Source organism: Carassius auratus, chromosome 32 (genome assembly GCF_003368295.1).
Source record: "Carassius auratus strain Wakin chromosome 32, ASM336829v1, whole genome shotgun sequence".
Classification (NCBI taxonomy): Eukaryota; Metazoa; Chordata; class Actinopteri; order Cypriniformes; family Cyprinidae; genus Carassius; species Carassius auratus.
The window spans coordinates 24669769-24677956 of NC_039274.1; the positions used below are offsets into that span (position 1 = coordinate 24669769).

The following is an 8188-nucleotide window of genomic DNA, read 5'->3' on the forward strand; positions in this document are numbered from 1 at the left end:
TCCAATATAAAGGTGCGCATTTACATCTATGTGTGTGGTGTGTGTGTCTTGCCTCTTACGAGTTTCAGTCTCTTCTGATTTGGTCCTGATTTGCGAATTACAGTTTACCTACAATAACTGTTAACCTTAGTGAGTTATTGTTTTCCTAATATATGAGTTAACCCCTCTGTTTCATTTTACAAGACAAGGGTTACACTCATTTGTGGCGAGCCAGCCAGGAGACGAGGCAAAGGGAACCACACACACATAATTACTATAATTCACTTATAGTTCCTGTCTTGGAAAAAAAAAAAAAAGGTAACCGTTTTCAGTGGTTGTAGATATAGCGAAGTGAACAAATAGAACAAAATGGAGGTTGTAGAAAAAGAGTGCGTGAAAGTCCCAAATGCTATTTTAATTAATGGCATAACCGGAACCGAACAGATGAGGAAATATTGGACTATGTGAAGCGTACGGGTCAATAAATATGAACAATCCTAGTAAGCGATCCTAGCTTAGAGACAGAGAAGTCTTTAATAGTTGAATTCAACTCAGGACTAGCAGTGCAAACCCTACGGGCAGAGCTTCCTACGTCAAACAAGCCAAAATGATCCTGATGTCTCTTTCTGTGTTACAGCCCTGTCAGATACTTAATGTTCAGAAGCTGGGAAAGACACAAAGACTTACCTCAGTGAGTTGGAAACTTTGGCGAGACATAGTGGGGGAAGTTTTGAGGATGTTCTGAGGGGCATGTTAGTCTAATATTCAAGAGGCAGTTGCAAAACCATGTGCTGAGCCCACACCCTTGTCGAAAATGATGACACTTTTACGTCTAACCCAGATCCACCTCAAACTGATTCCACTCCTAGGCAGTCCAGAGTGCCAGCAAGTGCTGCACGACCTCACACAGTTCCAGCAGTAGCTGCAGCGCCATGCTCAGAATCTCCACTCACGGTCACTGATTTAAATCCACCTGCAGTACAAAAGTTGTAGTGGAGCATCTGGTGCGCACTAGTGACTTTGCGATATCTGGGAACTCACCTTTGCGACTCCGTGCATTCTCCGGGCGAACTCCCAGCCCACCGAATGAGGTTAACTATGAACCTGGCGTACCAGTGCTGAACTTCTCCTTCAAGACCCAATGGTCTCAGATTTACACGAGTAAGCGAATCTGTGAGAGTCTCTATCTCCAGCAGCAGACATTGTAAAATCCCTCGGTTCTACAGCATCACCTTCAGCTTACATTCAGCTCTCTTGATTCTGCTTTGCACCCATCGAAGATGGTGACGAATTATTTGCCCAATTTCTGAACACATTTCAGAACCCTGGTGAAAAGCCATCCGCTTATTTACAGCGATTACACGTGGCCTTACAGACCACCATGCGACGTGGTGGAGTGCTTAGTCAGAGATCAATAGGCATTTGCTTAAACAGTTTTGTCGAGGATGCTGGGAAAGCTCCTGCTTTTAGAGTTGCAATTAGAGCAGAAAAAGAACTCGCCACCATCCTTTGCCGAGCTAATGACAATGTTACGTGTTGAGGAAAACAAACACGCTTCAAAAAGGTGGCGGATGAAACAGCAATTGGGACTTCTAAGCAACGTGTAGTAGTACAATCTCAGACAGCTATCGGAGATGACGTGACTCAGTTACATTCTATCACTGCTCAATTGGCAAGTCAAATAACACATCTCCAGAAGCAGCTTGCAGTACTAACTTCAAAACAGTCTAAGGACAAATCAAGTCCTAAGGCGAGTGCTGTCAAGTCCGTGAGTAAACAAAACATAAGTAGTCCTAAAGGAAAAGACAGAGTTTCGGACAAATCGCAGCCAGCTAGACCCAAACCGGGCTACTGTTTTAGATGTGGAGAGAGGGGCACATAGCCAGCTCCTGTTCAAATGATCCAAATCCCACATTAGTGACAAAAAAAGAAACCAACTCACGAAGCGGCAAAATGAATGGGATTTGCAGTATGGCAGCTCCAAGCCACAGTTAAACTAGCAGCAGTTCCTGCTACGGGGCAAGCGGGAACTGAAACCAATTTAGAGTGTCCCAAACCACATAAAGTGTTGATGTCACAAGCACAGGTGAACTCACGGCAGTCATTTGTTCCCAGAGGGTTAATTGGGACTAGATGCACCGCCCAAGTTGACATAGCCGGAATGACATGTGACTGTTTGCTTGACACAGGCTCACAAGTCAGCACCATCACACAGTCCTTCTACAACAGAAATCTCAGTGACCAACAAATTCACCCCTTAGACAATTTGCTTGAAGTCGAGAGTGCAAATGGTCAAAACGTTCCCTACCTTGGATACGTTGAAATAACTCTTACCTTTCCCAGAGAATTTGTTGGGGTCAGCATGGAGGTGCCTACCTTAGCTCTTGTTGTCCCTGATCTTCCTTCTGCCTTTCAGCCATCTATATTGATTGGCACAAACACCTTGGATGAGCTGTATAAGGACTTTTCGCAACAAAAACCCTGTTACTTTTCACCCTCTTACGGGTATAGGCAGGTTCTTAAGATTTTAGAGTTACGTCAAAAACAAGGAGTGGAGGGAAACGTTGGGCTAGTGCGTTTACCTGAGAAGCAATCGCAAACAATTCCAGCTGGTCAAACCACAGTTCTTTGTGGGACAGCTTGTGTACAAGGAGTGTACCCTGACAAATGGGTAGTACTCGAACATCCATCCTTTTCTTCCCTACCTGGTGGCTTGATTGTTAAGACCTCTGTAGTTACCCTTGGGGACACTAAATCCTGTCGCTTACCTGTAAGTAATCTCCAATCCCACCGCTCACAACATAACAATTCTCCTAGATGTGTTATAGCTGAGTTAAAAGCCGTCCAGTCTGTGATCTCAAATAAACAGTCCAGCAAAGAGGATGAAAGTGGAGCCCATTCCAAATTCCTCCCTTGAGTTCAACTTTGGAAATTCGCCCATCCCACCTAGGTGGAAAGACAGGCTTCACTGGACAGTTAAGGAGATGCCAGAAGTCTTTTCCTTACATCCCCAAGATTTCGGGCGCACTGATAAGGTTAAACATAAAATTAACCTTGTGGACGAGACACCATTCAAACATCGGCCAAGGCCTATACATCCGGAAGACATGGAGGCCGTAAAGAAACATCTGCAGGAATTGCTTGATGCAGGAGTCATACGAGAATCAATGTCCCCCTATTCCTCACCAATTGTTGTCGTGAAGAAAAAAAGTGGTGACATTAGATTATGTATAGATTACCGGAAACTAAACCAACGAACTATAAAAGATGCCTATGCACTACCAAAATTAGAGGACACTTTTATGGCTTTGGTAGGATCCAAATGGTTCTCAGTACTTGACTTGAGGTCTGGTTTCTACCAAATTGAAGTGGAGGAGAAAGATAAAGCGAAGACTGCATTTGTGTGTCCTGTGGGGTTCTATGAATTTAACCGTATGCCTCAAGGTGTTACTAACGCGCCCAGCACCTTTCAGAGGATCATGGAGAAGTGTATGGCAGATATCAATCTCCGTGAAGTTCTTGTCTTTATAGATGACATAATTGTGTTTTCCAAGGATTTGGAGGAACATGAAGAAAGGTTGCTGAGGGTCTTAAAGAGGCTCAAGGAATACGGTTTGAAAACTTGCCCCAGAAAAATGCATCTTCGCACAGACCTCGGTCAGGTATCTTGGACATATAGTGTCAGACAAGGGAGTGCAGACAGATCCTGACAAAGTAACAGCAGTCAAAACCTGGCCGGTTCCCAGAAATTTAAAAGAGCTTCGGTCCTTCCTAGGATTCGTTGGTTACTATCGTCGCTTCGTTAAAGATTTTTCAAAAAAGATCAAGCCTTTGAACGACTTAACTACGGGGTATCCTCCTTTGCGTCAGGGCAGTAAGCAGAAAGGCAATGGACATTATCGAAATCCAAAGGATTTCTTCAACACTAGGTGGACAACAGCTTGCCAAAGTGCATTTGATCAAATCATCGAGGAACTTACCACCGCCCCCATATTAGCCTTTGCTGACCCCAAACTACCATATATCCTGCACACAGACGCAAGCACCTTAGGGTTAGGTGCCGCCCTATACCAAGAGCAGGATGGACAAGCAAGAGTTATCGCTTATGCAAGTCGGGGACTTTCGTCTAGCGAATCCAGGTACCCTGCCCATAAACTAGAATTTCTAGCGTTAAAGTGGGCAGTCACTGAAAAGTTCCACGACTTCCTTTACGGTAGTACCTTTACAGTAGTGACAGATAGCAACCCCTTAACCTATGTTCTTTCCACTGCTAAGCTTGATGCAGTTGGGTATAGGTGGTTAGCAGCACTTTCCACTTATAATTTCAAGCTCCAGTACAGGTGTGGGAAACAGAATGTCGATGCTGACGGGTTGTCTCGGCGACCTTATCCAGAACTCTTTGTAGAGGACACTTCTTGCAATGAGGAAGACCAAATTCTTGACTTTGCTGAACGGCTCACTGCAGAAGCTGAAAAGGAAGAAATCAGCAGTGAGGTAGTAAGAGCCATTTGTGACAGTCGTCTTACTCAATGGTCTGAGTTTTCATGTGACTCACCTGCTGCTTTCATCAGTTCCCTGACAATGCAGACAGCCGCAGTGCCTGATGTTTATTTGCAAGAAGATCAGTGTGGAGGACTACCAACCATCGCTCACCTATCTCCTTCAGAAATCCAAAAGGCACAACTGGCCGATCCCTGTATTAGAGAAGTCATTACCCAAATCCAGACTGGTGAGACTCCATCAAGAACTGTCCGTAATGCTCTTCCTAGACTACCTTTCCTTCTTAGGGAACGAGAACGTCTGGAGTTCCAAGACGGAGTCCTTTATCGAAGGAGAAGTGTGGCTGATAAAGTTATGTATCAATTGGTTTTACCTGAAGAATACCAGTCTGATGTGTTGAAGCATCTGCACGATGACCTTGGTCACATGGGCATCGATCGTACTTTGGACTTGGTGCGGAATAGATTCTATTGGCCCAAAATGGCTTCAGACATAGAGCATAAGATAAGAACTTGTGGGAGATGTATACGGAGGAAAGTCCTACCTGAAAAAGCAGCACCACTCGTGAACATTGCAACCAACCGCCCTTTGCAATTGGTATGCATGGACTTTCTCACTCTTGAGCCGGACCGTAGTAATACAAAGGATGTGCTAGTAATAACAGATCATTTTACTAAGTACGCCCTTGCTATTCCAACCCCAAATCAGAAAGCCAAGACTGTCGCGAAGTGTCTGTGGGAGCAGTTCATATGTCATTATGGCTATCCCGAACGCCTTCACAGCGATCAAGGCCCCGATTTTGAATCGCACTTGATCAAAGAATTGTGCGATATCGCTGGGGTGCGTAAAGTAAGAACAACCCCATACCATCCGAGGGGAAATCCTGTTGAAAGGTTCAATAGAACCTTGTTAAATATGCTTGGAACCCTGGAGACCAAGAAGAAAAGCTGCTGGAAGGAGTACGTAAAGCCACTTGTACACGCATACAACTGCACCAGAAATGAAACCACTGGATTTAGCCCCTACGAGTTAATGTTCGGACGACAACCCAGGCTCCCAGTAGATCTAGCGTTTGGATTACCTCTCAGAGATAAGGCAAATACGACACACTCCCAGTATGTAAAGAACCTAAAGTCAAGTCTTGAGGAGAGTTTCCGGATTGCAGTTGAAAACTCCAAAAGGATGGCTGAGAAAAATAAGACTCGGTTCGACAAACGTGTGACGGCATCTGAGTTGGACAAAGGCGACAGAGTTCTTGTGAGGAGTGTTAGACTGAGAGGAAAGAATAAACTTGCAGACAAATGGGAGGAAACCATCTATGTAGTGGTAGACCGTTATGGCGATTTACCTGTTTACAAAATATGTCCTGAGTTTCAAACTGGACCAACTCGAACACTACACCGTGACTTGTTGCTTCCCTGCGGAACACTTTCCTCTGACGTGAGTGAACTTGAAACGCCAAGCCCAGTTCCCAGATGCAAAACACGCAGTAAAGCGAATGGTGAAAGTCCTGAAGAAGATATTTTTGATTCGGAAGAGGAAGTTTATCATTCAGTGCCCCAACTGGAGTTTGTAGGCGAATCTTTCACAGTTCATACTTCCAAAGAAATTCAACCTGGAAAGGAGGACATTGCCCAATCCTTGGGAACAGGGTTACTGAAAGAAACGCCAGAATTAGAGGAGGAGAACTTACCTGTAAACCCTGAGGAGAACTTACCTGTAAACCCTGAGGAGAACTTACCTGTAAACCCTGAGGAGAATTTACCTGTAAACCCTGAGGAGAACTTACCTGTAAATTTTGAAGTTCAATCTGAAAAAGAAGAAATTGCTGATTCAACTCATGTAACTGGCTTGGAAGCACAAAGCCCAAGTTTCAATAGGGGAATCTTCTGTGCCAAGGTTCAGTTCGGTTGAAGAGGAATTAAATGATGCTGAAAATATGGAAACCGACATGGAAGCCATCGAATCAGTACATTCAAGAAATGAGTTAAGGAGGTCTGTTCGGACAAAAGAGAAACCCAAAATCTTGACTTACCCCAAATTGGGAAACCCTTTGATAACCATAGTTCAGTCCCTTCTTCAAGGCCTAAATGAAGCCTTTTCAGAGTCCTTGCAAGAGTGTCCCCGTACGAGCTGTTCTGCAGCACAGGATTATACTGGCAATATGCAAAGGGACTTGCATGGTTCTATGGGGGGAGGGTGTAACCCAGGCTCAAAAACCTTTGTAGTCTAAATTAGATTTAAACACAGTCATCTGAATAGCTAGATACTGTTAGAGGAAGAAATATGGAACAAATACTAAATGTGTATATATATGTATATATAAATATTTTCCATTTGAAATGGGTTACTTGTTAGGTAAACTAAATAGTTGAAATGTAACTTTAATTTTGATTGAGCTCTAGATCTGTGCAGGTGAGCAGCCAATCGAGCGTAATTAGGTCAAGCTGACTCCGCCCACCGAGAGATGCGGCATTAGAGAGAGAGAAAAAAAACTTGAGAAACAACGTGAATTAGAAGCTGCGTAAGATCTTGATTTATTTCATTTTGAGAGAGAACGCATGTGAAAACCAAACATTGCAAGTTATTTTGCAGACATTTTGTTGATAAATAAGTTTTATTTCAAACTACTCACTTACTTACATTTTGTTGATTATGTGACCGTCGTCACGCTGAATTCCAGTGGAGTAGGCCATCATTGCGTCATCCGAGAGAAACCTGGAAAAAAACAGAGAAATATCATTAATACACGAGGGAATCGGTGAGTTAGTAAAAATAAATAATTAATGTTTAGTATATATGTTAAAAAAAAAATAGCGATTCAAGGGTGTATTGGTGTAACTGGAAGGAAAGAGGTGTTCAGTGAATGTACACGCTGTTATAAAAAATATGTACAGACATGTAAAGATTGTGTAGATTTAGTTAAATGTATGTAAAGTGAGGATTGATTAAGAATGTTGTTTTGTGTTTGTGCACAGGCCAGTTTTGTTATTTTAGAAATCTAGAATCTGGATTTTTTCAATTCATGAAGATGGCGAGCCAACCGTAAATCGATCAGAAACAACTATCCTTTGTCTTTTTGGACATCTGTATCACTTCACTTTCGGCAGGACATCGCGTCGGATTTTTTTCTTTTGAGGTTTGAAACATCTGACATTTTCATTTTTCCTTTTGAGCATTGGATCACTGATTTAAAGGAACTGAGGAGACAATATCATTCTTTATTGTTCAGACTGACATTTTGTTTGAACTGTGCATTCAAGAATTTCTGATACTGCATTGATACGCATTCATTTAGACTTTGTTTCGTATAAACAAGTGTTTACAGTGGACATTTGTACGTGTGACTAAACACAAGTCCTGACATTCGTGTTTATTTTATATTTACTGATCTTGAGTATACATTTGAGTTGTGTACATAAAAAAGGAGATCAGAAATTGAATGTTTATTACAATTTAATTTGCATTGGAGAGAAGAATTTTCTATGTCAAGGGTTAAATTTCAAATTCATTTAGCTTAATTGGTAAAAAGTAATATTTAAAGCAGATTTAATATTTCTTTTTTTGGTTTTATTTTTATTTTTGTTTGTTCTTGTTATTTTTGCCCTTTATGCAGTGTCATTGATATTTTTTTTTCCCAACCAGTGTATCCTATCAATCGCGCTTACAAGTCAATTTTATCCAATATAAAGGTGCGCATTTACATCTA

At 42.3% G+C, this 8188-nt stretch overlaps 1 long non-coding RNA gene across 1 annotated transcript; it reads left to right on the plus strand.

The window, feature by feature from the left end:
* The first annotated feature begins 6365 nt into the window (after window positions 1-6365).
* Window positions 6366-8188, plus strand: LOC113051903 (uncharacterized). Its single transcript, XR_003276957.1, has 2 exons — window positions 6366-7240; window positions 7458-8188. It is a non-coding gene; the product is annotated as an uncharacterized LOC113051903 (long non-coding RNA).